The 20,868-nt window shown below is 42.9% G+C and overlaps 1 long non-coding RNA gene across 5 annotated transcripts in view; it reads right to left on the reverse strand.

Annotated features, from left to right (window-relative positions):
* The window catches only part of LOC143002456 (uncharacterized), a 95,149-nt gene extending 75,789 nt beyond the window's left edge, over positions 1-19,360 (reverse strand). For 4 of the 5 annotated variants that reach the window (XR_012963799.1, XR_012963797.1, XR_012963796.1 and 1 more), the window contains exons 1-2: positions 19,255-19,360; positions 17,374-17,731 (exon numbers count right to left, since the gene is read on the reverse strand). This is a non-coding gene — a long non-coding RNA (uncharacterized LOC143002456). Of the gene's footprint in view, positions 1-17,373; positions 17,732-18,693; positions 19,088-19,254 lie in introns of those variants that run through there. The other variant, XR_012963798.1, reaches the window with a different exon arrangement.
* Positions 19,361-20,868: the final 1,508 nt, after the last annotated feature.

Below are 20,868 nucleotides of genomic sequence, written 5' to 3' on the forward strand. Positions count from 1 at the left end.
GGAAAGAAACTAACACAGAATATCGTATTTGCAAAAAAAAAAGATTTTATCTTTCTCATTACAGTCATTAAGGGGAGAACGCTTTAATCAAACGCATAATCAAATTTTCACAGCATGAAACGATGAGTGACAGGGAAGAGAAACAGGAGGATGGTGGTATGGGGGGGTGGTGTGATGTGTTCAGAGCTGCGAGCGGGATCCACACTTGTGATGTAAAGAGCGCTGGGTAATTCTGCTGAGACACCCAGACGGCTCCTCTGGTGCGCTTTAACGCGGGATGAAAACGCGGCGGTGCAAACCCAAAACTCAACCTCTAATTAGGCCGGCTCATCCCAAATTTAGAAGGCTTGTGGTGAACATTTGCATGATATAAGCCGCCCCGGGACATTCCCCTTCCCCCCCAAACCTGAGAATTTGGCTTGGATGGCAACTTTGGGGCTTAATTAATTTAACGGTCAGGCTTGTTGGGTCGCATCAAAATAGCTCGGGATATCATAACAAAATTCCGCTGAAGTTTAAAGGTGGGTAATTAGAGTCTGAGGGAGAGCCGAGTGTAATTCAGAGCCTTTTAAAATTCTGTATGTACTTTGTATGTGCGGCATGGGAATCTTCCTTTACTGTTTCCTCTCCTCTTCTTTTTTTTGGGTTTTCAGGGGGAGAGTTACAGGGAGGTCACACTATGTTGTCAAAATCGTTGTTGGGAATTCTGATTTGGAAGGAACCTGGCTGTTGCCGTGGTTACGCCCACTCTGCATTTCACAACAGCGCGTTCCTTTATGGCTATCATGTTGTCATTTCTGCCCGTTTCTGGGAGGCGTTGCGGCGTGACAAAGGATAGCAGCAAATGGACGTCAAAACAGAGAGAAAGAGAATCACTACTTTCATTTTGTCTTCACCAACTTTTAAAATTGATTTGTTTTCTATCTTTTGTTCCCCCTATAGACGTTGGGTCAGCTGAGGGTCAGCCAGCGAGGCCTTCATTGGAGGCTCACTCCCAGGTAAACCTTCATCTAGAAAAGACCCCTATTGCTTCTTTGAACTCTTCATCTCCCTCCTCTTCCTCCTCTTCCTCCTCCTCCTCCTACTCTCTGCCAAAAAAAAGTGCTTTGGTGATAAACCCACTTAAGTGAGTTCAAGAGTCTGTCAGCTAACCTCCCAACACAATTTGTGTAATGGGATAAGAGTTGGGGTGAATGTGTTTGTGTGTGTGTGTGTGTGTGTGTCTGCCCACGCACCTCTGTACCAGACAGATGAGTTAAAATGGCACACTGATATCATATCTCAACACACACCTTATCTATCTCCTTTCAAATGCGCCTGTTGAGTTGTTGGGTGCAACACATACACAAGTTAAGCTGCAGGGGATACACACACAAACACACACTTATATTTGATTATTTTGCATTATCAGGGCAGGTAGCCACGCACATCCACACATACACAAGCACACGCACTGAACATACAGTAAGTAACTGGATACACCGATCCTGCACAGTGGAACGTCAATATTCACTCATTCAGACGCAGAGCTCGGAACAATCAGAGGAACGGGGGATAGGGACTCCTGCAGTCAAACACACACACACACACACACACACACACACACACACACACACACACACACATTTGATCAGTGGTACCACTTGCTGTGCAAAAAAGGACAGTTCTTCTGCCAAGGCAACATGCTGTTGGCGAACAATGTGAGAGACTGTCATGAAGTCTTCTGCTCACTTAGCACTTCACACGCAGTCTGTCGTAGTTTTAGCTGCTCGCAGCAGAGGCGTGGAGTGTGTGTGTGTGTGTGTGTGTGTGTGTGTGTGTGTGTGCCTGAAACACAGCGTTAACCTGGATACATTCTTAAATAGAAGTTTTTAACAGAGCGTCCTTCAGAACTAATAAATGACACACAACATTCTAACTACACGTGTTTTAGACGGGCTGAGTCAATGGATGATGTGTTCTCTATGGCTTATGATGAAGTGTTGTAGTTTTTAGGTCAAGAATGTGAGAAAAGACATGCAACAGAGAGGGAGGAACACACACACAAACAGACATAATTCTTTCCATTCTCCTCTGGTTTCTCCTCTTTCTTGCTGACACAAACACACCCCTCACCCACTGTCACCCTCACACATAGACACACACACATCAAACATCTCCTCTACCAGTGTTCATGAAGAGACACGGAAGACACACACACAGGCACACATGCAAAACAGACAATCCGCCCCCTCTTGTTTGCTCTTTCTCCTTTGAAGATACACGCACATTAACACCTTATAACACACACACACACACACACACACACACACACACACACATACACACACACACACACACACAACTACAGTAACTCTTAAGTGTGTGTGTGTGTGTGTGTGTGTGTGTGTGTGTGTGTGTGTGTGTGTGTGTGTGTGTGTGTGTGTGTGTGCATGTGCGTGTGCGTGTGCATGCTCACCCCAATGAGACACACCCCCGCCCTCTCTCACACTCACCCAAGGCTCTACCCGCTTCCACATAGGAGTGCCGACTGACAAGGGCAGAATACTCACACACACACACACACACACACAAACACACACTGCAGGCACCAAACCAGCACCTCTCAGTACTCAGCGTTGCTCTGCCAAGGCCTCTCTCAGGTTCCTCCTCAGAGTTTCGGCCAAGCTTGACGGTATGTGTGTGTTCTATACACGGTTACCAACAGCACAACCTTACATTCAAACCTTTGCACCACATTCTTTTATCAGACGACTGATTTATCAGTTACATCTGCATGAATTATAGTGAAGGGCGGATCAGCGTTACTGCCAAAGTCCAATTATATTTTCATTATCCACAACAGAAAGGCAGAAAAATCCTGGAAATGAAGCACAGTTCAAAGTAACGGGAATCAAACTGCCTGCTGTCCTTTTTTACTGAGCGTGAACAAGGAGCTTGATCCCACACATCAATACACACACTGACACACACACACACATGCCACTGACTTGAAACAATTAAGACTGTGTCAAGTCATTTAAAGCCATTGTAATCAGCATGGTGACAGAGAGTCAAAGAGCCCAGTGGTCTTCATCATGGTTATCACATCGCCAATCCACTGCGGGGTTTGGGAATCTATCACTTTTAACTCTGCTGGTGACAGCTAGTGTCTGTGTGACTGTCTGTCTGTGTCTGTGTGTGTGTGTGTGTGTGTTCGCAACTCAGGATTAGCTGACTGATCAAACAATGGCAAATGAGTATATCACAATCACATGAAAGGAAGGAAGGAAGGAAGGAAGGAAGGAAGGAAGGGAGGAAGGAAGGAAGGAAGGAAGGAAGGAAGGAAGGAAGGAAGGAAGGAAGGAAAGAAAGAAAGAAAGAAAGAAAGAAAGAAAGAAAGAAAGAAAGAAAGAAAGAAAGAAAGAAAGAAAGTGTGAGGTCAAGAGTACGACGCCAGACAAACAGTGAGGAGGATAATTGGATGAATGCTGCAAAATTTAAAAAATGGGCCGAATGAGAGAAAAATTAAATGGGGACGAATGGAGGCCAGCAGAGAGATGTTGCGTTGTTCTGCATTGTTGTACTGGAACTGCATAAGGGAGGACAGATGCGATGTAATCAAGCATAACGCAAGATAAACACGATAATGTTGAACAGAAGCATTGAGGGCGACACATCAAAACGTCTTGCACTCGTAGTGGAGAAAAGGTTGAGAACGTGATACTTCAGCTTTCTTCTCTATTTCAACAGTTCCAAAAAAAAGTCAAAGTAAAGAAACAAAAGACAGCTTGGGCTCCGTACATTTCTGTGAAGTCAAAGTTGAATAAAGGGTAAATACATATGGAAACACATATATAAAAGCTGCTCGCTTCCCAGATGTGATTAATGAAGTGAAGAGCTCGGCCGACCCTCATGACCTGAACCGAGTCTGTATAGGAGAGGAGCTATAGGGCCCGAGGCTGTGTGCATATGTTTTCAGTGTGTGTGTGTGAGTGTGTGTGTGTGTGTGAGAAAGAGGTGTGTGTGCACGCATGTTATTGAGGGATAGCCTTTCTGGATTCATGTGTGTTTATGCATATGCACTCTTGTGTACGTGTGCATGTGTGTGTGTGTGTGTGTGTGTGTGTGTGTGTGTGTGTGTGCTTCCGTGCGTGCGTGCGTTCGGCGTGCGTGCGTGCGTGCGTGCGTGCGTGCGTGCGTGCGTGCGTGCGTGCGTGCGTGCGTGCGTGCGTGCTTGAAAGTGTGCATCAAGTGAGAGTGTGTGTGTGCACTGGAAGCAACATGCCCTGAGGCTGTGACAGACGGACTCTAAACCACGTTACCCACACACCCCACTGCCTGGCTTAATAGTGCATGAGATGAGAACATTTGGACTTCAAAATGCCCCCCCCACACACACCCCTCCTCCATGGGAAATTGAGTTTTATGGCCTATGTGGCCCCCCGCCCCCCGGCCTGAGACAATGGCTCCCACAACAGCAAAATCCAAGTCACTGACTCGAGATGTCCTGGCCGGAGTGACAGGGAGACCTCAAATTGACAGAAACACACGTGCTAACATACACACTAACAGATTGAAACAGAGTGAAATTGCAGACCCTTGCACACACTTGCACACACACACACACACACACACACACACGCACACATAGAGCCAAACACACACGTGCATGCACATAAATAGACATGTAAACAAACAGACACATGGAAATGCACTGCACACATGAACACCAAGGGACATAAACAAGTCGGCACACACGCTAATAAGGAATACACACATATATACACATGCACGTGTGCGACCTGCAATGCACGGGGTAACACTCCATCACACTCCTCCCTAAAGCACATAAAACACTCAATTATACCCTGTCAAAATTTCCTAGGGGGAAAGTATTAGAATGAGCATTTCTAAGAACAAATTTCTCAGTCAAATGTAATTATTCCATTACTTTGCAAGTCCAGTCTACAACTGGAACATCAGGTCATCAGAGTGGTGTGAGTTGCAACGTACCAATGTGTACAGGATGTATACACCCACACACATATACAAAGTATCACAGTATGCTTATGTACTGGCTGTCAATCATCCTCAAAGTTTCGGAAGAAACTTTCCCTTGTTGTGTTGTTGCTTAAGTTCACTGTTCTCACACTTCACATCAAAGACGGCACTGTGTGGGAGATTATAACTGCAGATATTTCCTGCAATTATAAGTATTGTATTGCTCTGTGTTGCTGTAACTGAAGGTAATATGGTTCCTCCATATAACAATTACTTGTTTAGCATTATAATTGCTATGGGAAATGACAGGTTAAGTATCCTTCCTGACTCTGGAATCCTGTTTTAATCTCACCCTGCCGTTGCTGGTGACCTGGGGAAGGAGCCACATAATTTAAAGCTCACATGCGATGTGATAAATTATCATCCTCAAAGTTAGTGAGATGTAATTCGAGACGTGACACCCTCTGAAAGATCAAACTCTCACAGAGATCAGATGAACGCAAGTGACTTTGCGAAACCGTGAGTCAGCCTGAGAGAAGGAAGAGGCACAGTTTTGGAAAAAGGAAGATAAGGGTCTGACAAACACACCAGCACGGGGCTAGAAACGGGGATGGTAAACAAACAGAAATAGAAGAATTAACACACTCAATCACATGTCTGCTGAAGTGCAGCAATGCATACCTGAGACAGAGACATACTGGAGTGAGAGGGAGGAAAGAGAGACAGAGAGGAAAATTCAGAGAAAAACAGAAACAGACAAGCAGGCAGCCAGAGTCGAAGAAAAACTGAGAAAGAGGGGAAAAAGATACACCCGCATTGACGGAGCGTTTCCAACCTGACAGACAAACGCTGCCTCAAGGAGACCTGAAGTGCAAACGCTGACAGACAGCAAAGTACGGCGGCGTGAGGCGGCTCGCACCACATTCCAAAGCTGTGGGGGAAAGCGTCAGAGTGGCGCGTCGTCCCATAGACAGAACGCAGAGTATGTTCATTTGGCGAGGTCGCTGACCGTGCGCCATCAAGTCTGACAAGCACCATGTTTTCATATTTATAGAGTTTCCACCATAATTTCACATGGTTCTTAAGATAGCAAAATGCACTAAGGGGGGGACTTCTAACTGTCTGACTTTCTTTATCCGTGCCTTTTTACGCAAAGTACTCATCTTCATCGCCAGGGAGTCCATTTCAGTTCCACTAACTCAAACAAACAAACTAAAAAGTCTGTTAACCAAATTGTTTCTTTATCTGACACCAATTGCCGCCTTTGCAACACGTAGTGAAATAAGACGCCGCAATTAAACAGTTGTGCGTTTGACCTCATGTAATTCCTGTCATTAAAGTGCTGTACAGAAACGAATCGGTTATTAATTCTATGTTATTAATTCTGCTATAATGCAAATACTTGTTTTTGACGTCAGGTAGTCCTTGTGACTGAAATATGACACAGCACGTCTGCTTTAATTACAATAATGAGCCTGAAGCTACAGACAAGGGTTTGGCATTCAGGAGAATCAATAAGAAATGAAGTAGATCTGATTTTCTCATGGCAGTGTGGTGTTACATGAATGTCAACATCCAAGCAAGAGCAGAGCCAGCCAGACAGACAGACACACAGACACACAAACACACAGACAGACACATACAAAGACTCCACATGTCGAGGACAATTTGTCTTTCAGCCACTCCAACTTTAGCTTGTGCTGAGGCTGCGACACAGGCTGTAATTTGCCAACAAGCCGACCTGTCAGCCAACCGGTTTACCAGCCAAGCACACTGCAAAAAATGATCACAGTGAACCATCAGCTATGTTTCAGGTTACAAAGTGAGTCAAAGTGAACTCTGAGGAGTTGCTGTGGTCCAGGGTGCATAATGGAAGAGCCTAGAAAACCCAGTGATGCCACTTCGTTGTGGCTTTTTCAGCAAATGAGGCGATGTGACAGCATATTTTAGATGCTCTGGGGCCGCCGACTCAGCATAAAATGAGAAAATACTCCATGTGCATCTAACTGACACCAGAGTAACTCTAGCATTGCTCTTTTCTTTTTCTTTTTTTACAAATATGTGCCTGAAGGTCTAAGATTTATGGAAGGCATCACTGCTGCCATTAGCACATTTGCATTCATGCCTGTAGCATCATTTTAGTCAGCGTGGAACTGAGTGAACTTGGGATGAACTGAGGAAGAAGGAAGAAGGGCTGAGTCAGAGTGTTACTGTCTCGTCTAGTGTGGCACCACGGCACCTCCATGGCTGTGTGTGATGGAACCAAATCAGACAGAAACATTAAGTTGGAGAGATAAGCAAGGAGGGATAGAAGGCAGAGAGGAGAAAAGGAAGTGTGTGTGTGTGTGTGTGCGTGTGTGTGTGCGTGCGCTTGTGCGTGCGCTTGTGCGTGTGTGTGCGTGTCCAACAGACTGAGACACCCACAAACAGACAGCAGGAAAGAGACACACACTGATACACAGTCAAACACACATGTGCTTCACACAAAGGCTGGAGGGGGATTTCTAACAGTAGCCTGACTGTTGCAGGCGTTAACATTTTGTAGAGGAAGTCTGAATTACATTTCAAAACAAGGCCAGTTAGTTCCTTTAAGCTGTTTGAGGTGCGATATGAGAGTACATTAGTCACATCAACAGACAACAGTGTTGTGTGTGACCATTGTTAAGTCCCTCTAGGCCAGTTAAGGTGTGTACTTTAAATTGGAAAGAGACCAAAATTCTCATTTTAATAAGTTAATGGGATCCATGAAAGTAGACAGTAGTTCTAATAGGCTTGTTCAATGGGAGAAGCCAAGTAGTTACACGAGTAAATCTAATAAGAACTGTTCCCTTTGGTTAAATGTAAATTATTTTAAAGTAAATGTCTGAAGCTGAAGAGACAGTTTGTGGCTCATTTGCAGACTGTTATCCAATCCGTGTGAGTGTGCTGCTGGTGTCTTACTGGGTCACTTGTAAATCTAGCCTCTGACAACAGCTAGCTGAAAGCTAACACTGCCTGTCCGTCAGACTGTCCGGGCTAACAGGCTAATGCATAATTGAAAGCGGGGGTGGGGGGGCATGACTCACGCTTACTCAGCTGTTTCCCAGATGAAGAAAAAGTCTCGACCTTGTGCGAGAGGAAATTTCTGTCAACCGTGATTCACCACTGCGTTGTTAGTCCTAATGAGAGCCGCGGCTTAATGTTAAGGTGTTGTGATCATGGCCAGAGGCTGTACACAGAACATTGTGTATGGGTGCGTGCGTGTGCGCGTGTGTGTGTGTGTGATAATTTCATTACTGCAAACTCTCTGCACTCACACATGCACATACAATACACAGAGTTTGAATGAGAATCTAATTGTATTCAGCAAGGACATTTACCAAGTACCATGAATTTGACCTTGTGAACTGCTGCTGGCAACATGGCACAGTACAGAATAGCTCTCGGCTGACACTTAGTAATTAGATGCATGATAATAAGCGCGGGGCATGACTTGGCCTTATTCAACCACATTCCCACCAGAAATTATGCATTGACCTCACATGAAAAGACCTGAAAGGGAATATGTCCACACTGACTGTCTGTTGGATCTTTTATATTGCCTGTTCAAGCTTTTAAATGAAAGATTCAATCTGTTTCCTTGACCTCCTATAAATGGGGCAAACACACTTTATTTGGGTTTGACTGCAGATTGAAACAATGATTGATGGAATTTGTCACGTCCTAAACTGTTAATACGTGATAATGTGAGTGATTCTAACACACTCTGATCTGTGTCTGCTTAAATCTAACAACAATTCCGTTTCCAGCATTGAGCTTCTACATTATTCAGAGCGCTGCACAACTTTCAAAGCGCACAGATTAAGCTTTAAACTGGACGGGGAAAATTGTGTCAATGCCGTGGTTCTTACGGGAAGGCTTTCATCGGCCCCCAAAAATAATCTGCATCCAGGAAACACACTGTTCTTCATTCACCATCAAATGTTAATGAGTGGCACAGCCTTGCGCAGAGATTCCCGGATATGAAGCACGTCTGAGGCAGATAACACACTGATGAATTGTAAATCCTCTTCCCGTATGCTATTACATCATCTTAGAGGATTATAATAGCATGGTATCAGTAAAATGGATGGATATATGCTTTCAACTCAGTACCTCCAAACTAGAATTAAGGTGTATTGTCTTCACACAAATATGAGATATCAAAAATCATGATCCAGCAGGCATGTTGAGTTGTTGCATACACACACAAAAAAGGAAAACATGTATTAAACCTACAGACATCTGATTTATCACATTTTATCATCATCACAAATAAATGATGCTGCAACAAAACAATATTTAGGTCTAGACAACTATCACTGCCATAACGTGTTCATCATACTGCACCCAAGCAACTCAGCATCAAAATAGGAGAGATATCATTTCAGCTATTCATTTCAAAATGCTTTCTGCTTAATATCTGATAAGCCAGGTAACAGTAATCTATCAGCTATATTTATACAAGGTTACAGTGCATAGCTGTAGCTCCATGAAAACAGCTCTAAGCCTTCCAATGGTCACATTACTTGGGTAATATACGAGCAGCACATTACAATATCACATTTAAACACCTGTTTAATATCACCTTTTATATCCAAGGTTTTCAATGAAAGCCGTTAGTTGTCGAACAGCATAGAAATCCACCATGCACAATTCCAGATCAGGATCCAGATACAGGAAATGATTCAGTTATTCCTATTTTGGACTTTCAACAGCTGCTGCTTAGGGCCTGATCCAGATATTGATCCAGCTCTGGCAGACTATAATACAGGCTCAGACTGGGGTCACATTAATGGAAATGCTGTACATTAATATTAAGGCTTCAAACATGCGACCGCCACTAATGTGTAGGGAAGACGAGATGCTTGATTCAGCATTATGATGCAATTTTTGACATGTTTTCAATAGTTATTGATTCAGGAGATGATTTCATGGTCTCAGCTCAGCTTGTTTTTTTTTTTAATCTCAAATCAAAAAAAAAATCACTGTGTTACTTTGTTTGTAATGCAGAGTTTGAAGAGATGAAGAATATGCCACTCTGGTGAAAGAAGGAGAGCAAATACATTTCTACAGCTGAGAGAAAATTGCTGTAGCAAGAATTTCAAAAACTGTACAAATAAATCTTTAAATATCTGACTTGTACAGCACAAGATTCCCTCCGGGTGTGAAGAAAGCAAAACCCAAATGAAAACATTCAGTGATTCACTAGACAGTCAGAAATGATCAAAAGAATGTTTCGACCCCAGTCCATTAATCAAGACTTGAGATAGTTCTTGATGTCTGGCAACTTCAGGTGAAAAATGAAAACCTGCACACTGTGCAGCCTCTCAAACACACGCTGGGGAAGGAGGGCAAGCAAAGTATCAAGCGTAAGCGCCTCTCGCTCACCGCTGGGGCCGTCCAAGAGACAGGTCAGTGCCATCAGCAACACCTCCTTTCAAAACAAAGTGGAATGCTGATGAAAGTGGTAGCGCATGACACCCCAGCATGAGATTCAGCCAGACACACCCCCGACTCGCTGCTGTATTGAGCCGAGTTGAGCTCCGGTGGAAAAGTAGGAAGTGCAGCAAAGTGCAGACCAGAGAAGAGCCACAGGCAGCTGCCGTCCCAGTCCTCCCACACTGGTTAGGAGGCCAAGGGGAGGCCGGCTAAAAGGACACTTGCTGACCCTGTGCATTATTGTAAAACTTTTCTTAAAACACCTCTATTTCTCATCTGCAGTCCTCAGTGCCAACAACTAGTAGCTTGTGCTCCTTTATACACCATTATGAGCAGGTTGGCTGTGCACAGAGGAGCGTATAATAGCATAACCTCATTGTTTACTCCAACCTCACCCCGAGACCGACTCATCACCAGCAGGAACTTCCTAGAATTAATAAGGCTCATCTTAAATGCCTCAGCACGGACACGCAAATTATTTTGCCAAGATGAGTGCTTAAGCTTTTAGTTCCCTGTTAGCCAAGTTTTTTTTTCCACTCGTGTAATGTTAAGAACATTTCCTGGCTCCTCTTTGACTCTTCAAATGTGACCTTTTAACTTGTGGAGCGGGAGAAAATGGTAAATTGGTAGAGATAGAGAGACGCAGAGCACAGGGGCTACTAGAATATCAGAGGAAAACGCTCCATCTTTTGAAACATGAAATTGTAATTAAAAACAAAATGAGATTAATATTATGGGAGTCGAGAGAGAGTGGGCAATATCATCAATTTTTAAAATTGTTTTTCCAGGATAACCTCTCGAAATCTCAAGAAAGCCAAAGTTGTGTATTATTAATGACTTTCCTAAGGTGAGTTTGATATATTTCGACTGTTTCACACCATCGGCTTGAATTCCTTTCACTCATCAAAGGTGTAATTTAACTGCAGTAAACTTTATTTTTACCGTAATGAACGGTAAATATCTGAAGTGTGTCTAATGTGTAACAAACACTGCTGTTTCGCGTTCACCACATGCACCCCTTCCCAGTTTTAGATCAATCAATAGATCAGTAGATGCGATATGTTGTGTATGGAGCTATAGTGTGACTCCTGTAACACGACACAGACACAGCTCCAGTTTAAACTTCATATAGAAACCAATTTGAAATAAACAAAAACCAAGTCCTACAATCGCAGTGTTATTCATTTTCAGTATGGGGGCCTGTGTTCAACCTTTAATGACACTTGGGCTTGTGTGTGTGTGTGTGTGTATGTGTGTGTGTGTGTGTTTATGTCCATGAAATCACAGCAATCTGTCTATCTAAACTGCTTCTTAATCTACTAACAACCAGACAATAACTGATTTGTCTGTGATAAAAAAATCCCATCTTTGCACGTATTTGCCTTCCAACGCCAGTCTGTCCTTCATACGTGTTTTGTGTGTGTTTTTTTCTGTGAGTGACTTTGTGTTCCCATGTGGATTTGCTTGATGCATGTCTGTCAGTGCGTGTGCATGTGTGTGTGTGTAGGAGATTTAGCTTTGATAAAACCCTGGTCTTTAGAGGGATTATCACTCTATCCCCAGACAGCAGCATGCTGTGCATTTATGGAGGTAATAAGTTGACCTGTAATAGACAGACACACAACTGGCTAAAGCTGTTATTGGAAATGGTGTCCCTATTACTATTCCGAGGACGAAGAAGAGGAGAAACCAATATCGTCTAGGGCAGCCACACACCCCACCCCACACACACACACATTGTGAGCCATCATGTGTGTTGATTTGGTGCTTATTGTTTGGTGTTTTCTGATTGATTTGTCACGCTATTAACTTCAGATGGGTGTCCTGTTTTCACCTAAAATCCCAGAGGACACTGGGACACCGATTCTAACACTGATTTCACACAATGTAGCAAAACAGAATCCATTTACATTTAAAACATATCAAAAAAATATCTTCATTGTATTCTATACTTATTGTTATGTCCCCATTCTTCCTCATAGAGCTAAATCAGCTAGAGTTCACTGTTTGAGCAGGACAATAATGTTTGAATTTTGATTTTGCATCCACCACCATTACTTATTGCACAATTCCGATTATTCAAATTGCGGCAGATGGAGTTCGAATTGTTTTAATATCAAATTAGTCAAATAAATCTGTGCTGCCAATCTTTCCCAATGCACATGTGTGTCGCTTGTGCGCTCACAGCTTCAAAGGTTACATGTCTGAAAATAAAAATTCATTTATCAGCCTTAGCCCAGGTTTTTTACTGGATGTTACCTCAGCGCATGTGTCCGCCCACATTTGCTACAGAATTGGGGTTGTTAATATATTTCTTGTGTACCATATGTCAATCTGGATTAAATACTATATTTACCAGAGGCAGTGTGGGGCCTGAAACATAAATCATCTCTAGAGTGCACCAGAACACCTAAAAACAAAGGTTGTGTCATTCCACATCCGTGCATCCGGCTCAGTAGACTCCATAGGAAGTTTTTGTGTTTTCCGCTGAGCAGTCTTTCACCCTGTCGCATCACATCCTGCATGGAACGGACGTTCAGTATAGGTCAAGCTTAAACATGTCTTAGCCAAGCCTTACTTGCCTGTAAGAAATAAGGAAGCATTAGGGGGGGATATGCTTTCTTTACACTTTTCCACAGTTAGGAAATGATAATGCCAATCTGTCATCCAGGGAGAATTCCTTGAAACTGAAGAGAGACAGATGTAAAGAACACTAAAGCTTTCTTTCTGTCTTCCTCTTGTTCTTTCCATCTGTCCCTTTCTTCTCCCTTTGTCTTACCTCTAATTCCATATCACTCTTTGCCTGTTTTGATTCCGCACTGTCTCCTTTCTTGCCCTGCCCATCATTTACTCTCATCTCTCTTTTCTCCCCTTCATCTCCCATATGTTCTCTCTCTATCCCCCCCCCCCCCCCCCCCTCCCCCATCAAACACTTGTGCCCTGCGCGTGCAGTCATAAAGAAATAATTTATTCCTGTCCCCCAGTGAGGGTTTGCATTAGCCTGCCGGCCGAACACGTTAACTTATCTCGCTGCTACAGGCGTTGGCGAGTGGTAACACTAAGCTCTGATAGTTTGCAACAGGATGACCACGGAGTGTCTGCAGCCGAGAGAATTAGGGCTGTCGTAACGATTAGTAATGGTGGATCTAATGTTTTACTGCACTGTAATTTACTGTACTGTTCATACAGTGTGGTGTCCTATATGCATCAATGATATGCACAAAGGGAAAAAGCAAAAAGCAAATCCAGTTCACGGGGGGGAAATTAAACCATTCCCCTACTTTCAATGACTCACTCATCTTTACCAATTTAATCTCTTTTTGCTTAAGCACAGGCCGTACATGACATACAAAATGTGTGTGAACAGCTGTTCCATTTTAAAGGTCTAACCTGAAATCTATTCCTCCATCTGTCTATGCTTCTATCAGAACATCAAATAATATTAAATAAAAGAAAATAAGGTGAAATACTAGGATGAATTTAATGAAACACTGTAACTAGATGCAATAGTGGGGCAATTGTGTTTTATCGCAGATGGCAAATAATGCAACAACACTGCAACAACACTGCATTCTGGTGTGATGAGGCAGAGAATATTACTAGTGTACACAAAAGTGAATTATAGTGATTCCTCCCGGCGACTGCAAAACGTAATGGCCACAAGCCACATGCAATGAGTGGTGAAACTCAACCTGATAGATTTCCTGAGGCTGACCACAGGATGTCTGAGGCAATTAGGTTTATGCTACTGATTGGTTATTCCAAGCCTAATGTTGCATTCTAGTCAATGCAATGTAATGTAATGCGCTTTACATAACATCAGACCACCTCACAGATATTCAAGTGTATTACAGTCATTTGGATTTAGAACTGTCCTGATCATAATATGGGGAAATGAAATCAGTGGAATCTGTGTGATTGGGCCAAAGGTAGACTGCATCGCACCAACATAGTAATATACTTGGGTGGATCTCATCAGATCTCGTTTGAAATGAAATGAAGTACCGGTACTTACAGTATATCAGCAACTGCAGATGGATCAGAATTTATGGTGACACAGATTTGATAGTGCATATGTTGCAGTGAAAGCGACTGTGTAAAGCCATCACCCATTTTAATGAGCATTCGGACTTAAAGGGATATTGAGACTTCAGATCTGGAGGCTGTCACAGATTGCTGTGCTATGCTGCCCCATGTAACTCAGTGGATTAGGTGTAAAATCTCAACTCCCACTGGGGCGAGCTGTATTAAAACTGAATGCTCTCATAAAGCATCCACCAAATGGCAAAATTTATGCAAACCGCTCTGTACTTGATAATAGCGTTGCAGATAAGCAATGTAATTAAGCTTTGCACACTGGTACATACAGTATTGTAGCAGAGACCATGCCTGCGTGATGCCTATTAAGATCCCAGTGCTGGGCCTGTCGCAATGATTAGCTACGCTCAACCTGATGTTTCTGTTTCACTTACAAGTCCATTAAGTCAGTACCGGACACCACATGCATACTTGCTACTGAGGAAGCCTGAATTCACACTCTCACAGATGCTAAAGCAAGACAGTTGTGTCTTAAAATATGTCTAAGAGACACAGAGCTACTGTATAATCTGTGACTCACAACTATTTAGACAGAGAATGACAGAGCTGCAGTCACATGCGTGGGCTGACTTTGAGCAGAGGAAAATGTTTAGAGATGACTATGTATCATTCCGAGAGGTTAGGGTTAGGGTTAAGGGTTAGAGAAGCGAACAGCAGCGAAAAGTGAAACCGGCAATATACTGACAAAACACTGTGACGTGTCTAAGGCGTTCTCATAGAGCTTCAAATGTTGTCCCTTTTAGAACAGTAGAATTCAAGCACAAATTAAGGTGAGGATCCATGTGTTTTTGCGGTGGATCAGGTGGTCAAGATGACGCGATCACATATACACACAAACTTTCTAATTTAACACTTGTGCGCCCATTTTTGCATCTTGTGCACTTTGTGGGTGCATGACTCAGACTGCCATCATCACACCACTGACCTATATCTGTCCCACCTGTATGTCACACCACCACCACCACCTGACCCATATTCTCACTGATCCGGCCATTATCAGGCCGCAGCATGAGCCACTTCAGCAAACAGCGGCAGTAGGAAGCGTATAAACACCATTTTTCCTGGGTCCTAAGCTCCATGAGTGCACATAAATTGTTGCTGCCCTCCACAAGACCACGTTCACTGATTAGAATAACTGTCTGTTACCCAGAGATTTTTTTTTCTGTGTAATGAAATGTTTTGAGTTGAATAGAGGTAATCAGAGCCAAGTAAACGTTCCTTACACATTTTGTTTATCACATAGAATGCAGTCCATCTTCATCAGGCGGACTCCTATTCCCTTATAATCTCAATAAAATCAAATGTTTCAAGGCGTTGTGTATTTTGCACAAACAGAAGAAATATCATCTCTGCTCATTCCTCATTGTCTTTGTCGCATATGCGTAAAGTGATAAACAAGCAGTTTCTGGGCAGACATGGTACATTAACATCGCAGCGCGTCGCCAACAGCAACATTTCTGTGTCTCTACAGCAAAGCACCGCATGCTGAAAATGTGATGCTGCAGGAACATGTGGGCTACCATGCACAAAGGAGCCGGAGGCGGAGCTTGGGTACTGACAAGGACCCCCACATGCTCTTATTGGCTCTCAATGACATCACTGATATGCGGCAGCGAAAGAGTGAAAGGAGAGGGTGAGTCAGTCTCTCTCTCTCACTCACTCACTCACTCACACACACACACACACAGCGTTAATAGGCTGTAAGTGTTTCTTCTAAATTCAACAGGCCTGTCCACATGCATTTCCACAAGCAGCAGCCACAATTCAAAATCCATCTTCTTCTGTTTGACTTTTCCTCTGTGCACTCCTTCCCCTTCAGTGAATTGATGGACTGGGTGAAATATCTTTCTGACGGTGGTCCACCATGCAAACACAATGACCTCAGATCAGATGGGAAGTCACACACTGAAACACTCTTCATTTCATATGACAAATCTATCCAACGCCTGCTGACGTTCATGTTTTCTCTTGTCCCCTGAAAGTTGTATTGTAGGTCATCGTACGCCGGAACGCAGCACATGCCAAAGAATTTCTTAATCGTGTTAGTAACGTTTAGTAGTTTATGTTGTCTTCGCTCAATACAAAAAGTCACGTCATTTTGAGTTTCAGACTTCTTCTGTCCTCTCCTTTCACACACAATGACCACAGATTTGATGGCACAGTCACACACTGTATGGTTGTAAATCATTAACATTGACAACATAGCTTCTCAAGGCTAATGTTATGTAGGCAAATCCTAACATGCGTAAACGATGAGATCGACCACAGAACGCATCAATTTCTGCCATCATTCAGTAATTCAGCACTTTATCAGCATATAACTGTGCATCACAAAGCACTGCAAAGTCTTAAAGGTCACTTTCGTATTAGTCATACTTCTGAACTGCATATATTGACTTTGTCTATGGGGAGCAGCAATTTATGGTGGACTTTATAATAAATTGTTGAGTGTGGTATAGAGTATGATTGGATGCAGGTCTCAAAGCTGCCACAACTCAGAGAGGAATCTGGATGAGAATGCTCCCTATAGGTTGGGGTTCTAGTGTTATTGCTTCCAAATGATTTCTGGCAAATATATCAAGCTTGCATTTCCTTTTCAGTCTATTCAGGCGCAAAAACATCAACTTTGAACACTCTGAAGTGCAAGTGTATATAGTCTATATAAGGATGTTTTTCTCAAATTAATGCAACCAGTGAGGAGGTGGACAACTTTCAACTGCTGGAAAGTGAATGTGTGTGTGCACTTGTGTGTGTGTATCCCAGTGACAACAAGAGACAATGCAAACAAGTGGTTGAACAAGTGCTACTATTTCAAAACGTCATTTCACCTACCATGTGAAGGACTTGGGTGGATCAAACACACATCCTGCCCTCCCAGTGACTCTGGGCTGGAAAGCGCCTTGTACCGAGACAGTCTGCAGTTTATATATTTATTTTATAATCCCCACAGAGTCTGCTGGAATTGTAGGTTTCCAAGTGTGTATAAAACGCATCCCGCCTGGCACCGTGGCTGTTGCTGGAGTTAAATCCTTGTCAGAGTCTTCACCTTCTCCAAAGTAAATCTGCAAGTCTTTTAATCCTCCTTTGGAAATGGAACTCCGAACACTGTCAATGTGCATCATTCCCATTTTTAATTTCCTTTCACACAGAAGAAAGTGCTCTGCTGGTTAAGCTGATGACAAAGTGGCACCTAAGGACATCCAGAGAAATAAAACAGAAGTTATTCAACTGCAAATCAACAGAACGAGTTTCTTCCTTGTTTTAAACAGGGATGTAATTAATCTAATGGACACAAAAAGTGCAGTTGATTAACAGATAGAACAGGAAGCAAATTCATTCCTCTGATACATTAACTTACTAACCAATTTAACTAGAGAAACAGGCGCAAATACTGTTCAAGTCTGCCGCATGAGGTCATCTAAGTAGAATAAAAAACTTCAATAAGTTTAAAAATAAACAAGTCAAAAATGAAATTCTTTAAATATATATAACAAATCTATTCCCACGCCTGCTGATGTTGTTCAGTCGTATGTGCAGCCTATATAAAAAGTTTTGGGGTAGGGCCACTGTACAATGGAATGCAGCTAATTCAAATAAGTTATTTTTCCCCATTTCATGTCATAAAAAAAATCATCCTACATAATATTTCTTGTGTGTTATTCACGCTATAACATTTAAAAAGTCAAGGTGCATTTCTTTATTATAAGTCAGGCATTGTTTTGGGGGATGCTTGCAGTGTATATTTAAGGAAAAGGCAAGGAAAAGTTTCTTAAACACTTAAGAGGTGTTATAAATATGTCTAAAATAATTCCAACATGGTGATTACCATTTCCCGCAAGCAAAAAAAGTTATTTCCTTGTGGATTTGCGCACCTTTCTGCTGCTTTTCTTTGTATGGAGTGAGAACAAAGGAGCCTTTACTGTAACAAAGAAGCTGCAGCGACTTATACCTGTTGCTCTGTTTCCTCTTAAACTATAACAAGTTTCTAAGTCATTTTCGCAGAAGAATCCGTTTTGCAGTCATGGCAGAACACAATGTTGTCTCCAAACATGATTAATTATCTGTGCAAACTTTGACTGCGCGTCACCGTTTTGTTTCATACAGACTTTACACCTGATTGCATTGTTCTAAATCCCCAGTGTTGCAACTTACCAACACCGCGATCCTCACTCTCATAAACATCTACTGCATGAGGAGAACACATTAACACAACTATTTATCAAACAATATGTATCACTTTGTTTTTTCCAGCGTGCGTAAAAATGTCCATTTGTCCGCCAACTTCTGACAGGCTGCTTTGTCCTGCGCGTCGCAACATCCCCACGACACCAAAATACGGCAGTAAACTCCATTTTAACTCCATTAAAGGCCACAGTGGATAAAGTCTAAGCATCATATCGTGTCATTTATGAAGCATTGAGGTGATGCGTGCCTGAGCATCTCCCCAAGTTCTCTCCTCAAAGCGCCCCGCGTCAGACAAAGGAAAAGGGGACCGCTCCTCTCGCTCTCTCGCTCTCTTCCTCTCTCTCTCCCTCTCCCTCTCTCTCTCTCTCTGTCTCTCAGTGTCTCTCACCCCCCGCTCTCCTGCTTTGTGCTCAAGTTTTGAGCGCTGACGCACCAACTACACCAGCAACTTTTAACTGGAAATAAATCCCGATTCATGGGCTCCGGGGGATGCAAGCAGCCCCAAACAGATAAGCGGACACAACTTACCTGCTGGAGGGGAGTCGCTTTTGCCTGGCGGCGCGTCGCGGGTAAAAAAAAAAAAAGTTTGCCAGGGCGCATGTAGCTTTGTGTTGTGAGTCCCCCTTTGTCTACACGTGTGATAGATGGATGGGGCTCCTTTTGGCCGCGCCTAGTTCATTTCTCTCTCCAAAGAGTCCCGCCCTCTCCAAGTCCAACTACTACACATGCAACAACACAGCCGGGCAGCGGCGCTTCATCATTGTTTGATATGTGAGTTTGTTATTTAGTTATCAATTAGGGTTTATTCATCGGATCTTGCTTTAGTTTTGTACTTCCGTCTATGTAAAGATCTATAATATTGATTTGTTTGTTTTGTTTATCCACTTGTTTATTCCCGCCTCTTTTGTTTACTCGTGGATTGTATTACCATCAGTTGGTGAACTCTTTGCCGATTTCTCTGCCCAATTCTTATTTTAAAAATGGAACACTCTTCTCGCTCTGTGTGTTTGTGTGTGTGTGTGTGTACCGACAGCTTGTGCAGGCTGACAGAAACTTTGGTGGATGCAGTGCCTGGAGTCTCACCATTGTGTCTGGACAGCAGCAGGGGAACAAAGACAGAGACAAAACAAAAGGACTTGTGTGTTGTTTGAATACAGAGTGTAGCATGAAATATAAATAAATACATCAGCAGAGCAGACAGTTGGAACAAAAACTTGAAAATGAAAATATCCTTTGTTGGGAAGAAGTTAAGAAAACTGCTCCAAGCTTAATTCCGGAATACAGTGTTGATATTTAAAATGATTATTAGGAAGATATTTATGTAATCCATATTCATGAACAAAGTTGGAATTTTTCTGACTTTGAAGTTTCAGCTTACACCTGCTGCTCTGTCCTAAACCCTGTTGAAGCTGTACCTGATGAATGTAAATGGCTGTGGCTTTCTTTGCAAAGTGTAACACTGCCAGTCATCCACACAGAGCAGATGGTGACACCATACTTTTAAGTATTCAGTCTGTCTTGTTTCTACACTTCAAATCGTTTTTATTAGAGACACTAAGTTTGAGATGAAGTCACACTAAGAAGCGAACAAGAGCAGCTGTGATTTTCACAGAAATATGGCAGCCCATTTCTAATACATGATATGATGTCGTCATATCCTCACCCAGAAGGAAAGATACTCAGTCAACATGACAGACTGACAAATGCCAATATATGAGCACCCACACACTCACTCACTCACACACACACACACACACACTCACTCACACACATGCACGTAAGCAAGGGAGACAAATGAGTATGGCAAAGGAAAGAAAACAGCTACACGGTCAAAAAAACAGTCTGGAAGGATTCGGCAACTCCATCTGTTGTGCTGTTCGTTCCCTCTAGCAGATGAGCAGGTAGTCTGCAGTCTAACCGTCCCAACAGTCACCATGCTTGACAGACAGATGGGGAGGCAAAGCGAGATAGACACAGACGAAGATGGGAAGGGCCACATTCACGGCACCAACGTGCTAAAGAGAGCAGACTCTGAGACAGGAAAGAAAGAAGGAAGCTGAAAAATGTTCATACCCCAAGAACGACATCATCCACTTCTTACAGGACACACAGTCATACCCCCCCCCCCCCCCTCTCCCCCTG

This window comes from Genypterus blacodes, unplaced genomic scaffold, assembly GCF_046128005.1.
Source record: "Genypterus blacodes isolate CSIRO-AG114 ecotype Tasmania unplaced genomic scaffold, CSIRO-AGI_Gbla_v1 ptg000057l_1, whole genome shotgun sequence".
Lineage (NCBI taxonomy): Eukaryota > Metazoa > Chordata > Actinopteri > Ophidiiformes > Ophidiidae > Genypterus > Genypterus blacodes.